The following is a 1,684-nucleotide window of genomic DNA, read 5'->3' as shown; positions in this document are numbered from 1 at the left end:
GTCTCTGTAAGGTTCAGTCGTTACAGGTTCTTTCCTTCCTCTTCTTAGTTCCCCAACTTCAGCTTTTCTTTTTTTTCTAAAATACTGTACACAAAATACGCTATAAAACAAGAGGTTAGACAAGAAGGTACATAATACAACACGTGACGTCACCACAACACTAAGCTGTAAAATGCTTGACATTAATTAACACACGACGGTATAAAACATACACACGATAGTATAATTAAAAACACTCCACGATATAATTACAAACACATTATGGCATAATTACACAGGTACTACTATTCTAGGGAGTAATCAATAAAGCAATAAAAAAAATCCTTGTAATTAACTATACTCCAAATGCTTACTTTTTGAGTACCAGTGTATTTCCACCACAAATGTTATTTAGAGTATTTACAATAAGTAAATACTCTCGTATGTTTGTTAACCATCTGAAAGTTGGAGAGGAACTAACACCCAGGACTAACTCTAGTTACAAGGTAAGTTACCCTGGAGCTCACTCCTCACTACGATTGGTTGACCTTTACGAATGGTAGTTACCCTTTTATTCACACTGGTAGTGATGTTAATGGTTTAGAACTGACAAGTGTCAGAGTGAGACATTTGTGTTACATTTGGGAATCTTAACTGTGGAAAAGTTTCGCCAACGAGTGGCTTCTTCAGTCCAATATTGAGGAGAACGATGGAAGAGGGGCAGGAGGTTGAGGGTAATCAGTCTCTCAGCCTGGAGTCGATGTATTCAGTCTATCAATCTCATCACAGAGGGACTGAACACACCACACCACGGGCGGGATTTAAACGTGCGGTCAGAGAGTCTGGAGTTTTGAGACTCTCTGACTGCGGGTTCAAATCCCGCCCGTGGTATGGTTTGTTTGCAATCGTGTCATTACGATTTTGTGAGCCATGTGGACTGAACACATTGACTCCAGGTTAACAAACTCCTCATCCTCCACCGTTCTTTTCTGTAATGAACTGAAGAAGTCACTTGTTAGAGAAACGTTTCCACGATAAAGATTCCAAAATGTCTCACACTTTTACCATTCTTTAAGCTGATTATTGGTGAAATATAGGATATATAGACAGTTGTGAAGAAGATGGAATAAAACTAACCATCATTGTCCTCATCGCTCTCGGGCCGTGTGGACCTACTGCGCAGACGCTCCTCACTTGCCTGGCTGCAGTGGTGTGAGGTGGTGCTGTCGCGCCTCTGTTGACACCTCAGGAAAATTACTGCTGTCAACATGGCGGTTTGTCATAGGCGCCGGATAAATACTATTAGTATTGAGCTTCTCCGGGGGACGATTTCGCCCAGTTCAGCGCAGGTTCTCTTACCTAAGATCATCAGAGAGACGTATGGAATTCAAGATGGAGAATTATATGGAGTGGCTTTAAATGGAGCACATAGAATCTTCGTGAAACTGCTCACTACAACGGTTTATGAAACGTTGGTTACTCGTTTCCAGGACGTGAGTCTTGATGTTACACCTGCTGTACGTGTGAGAATGGTTGATGTTTCCAGGCATTATACCTGGATAAAGTTACGTAACGTTCCCTTTGAGGCGGATGAAGCTGATATCAGAAAAGTCTTCGAGAAATATGGGACAGTTCATTTTGCCCAGCATGGTATGTGGGTAGCAGGCGCCTACGCAGGTTTGCCAGAAGGTACTTTTAACCTTAA

At 41.8% G+C, this 1,684-nt stretch overlaps 1 long non-coding RNA gene across 1 annotated transcript in view; it reads right to left on the bottom strand.

The window, feature by feature from the left end:
- The window catches only part of LOC128689661 (uncharacterized), an 8,436-nt gene extending 7,987 nt beyond the window's left edge, over nucleotides 1-449 (bottom strand). Inside the window, exon 1 of the long non-coding RNA XR_008407199.1 lies at nucleotides 354-449. This is a non-coding gene — a long non-coding RNA (uncharacterized lncRNA). The remainder of the gene's footprint in view (nucleotides 1-353) is intronic.
- Between the last annotated feature and the right edge of the window lie 1,235 nt (nucleotides 450-1,684).

Source organism: Cherax quadricarinatus, chromosome 22, assembly GCF_038502225.1.
Source record: "Cherax quadricarinatus isolate ZL_2023a chromosome 22, ASM3850222v1, whole genome shotgun sequence".
Classification (NCBI taxonomy): domain Eukaryota; kingdom Metazoa; phylum Arthropoda; class Malacostraca; order Decapoda; family Parastacidae; genus Cherax; species Cherax quadricarinatus.
The sequence above is the reverse complement of the archived record's forward strand: the minus strand, read 5'-3'. Positions and strand labels throughout refer to the sequence as shown.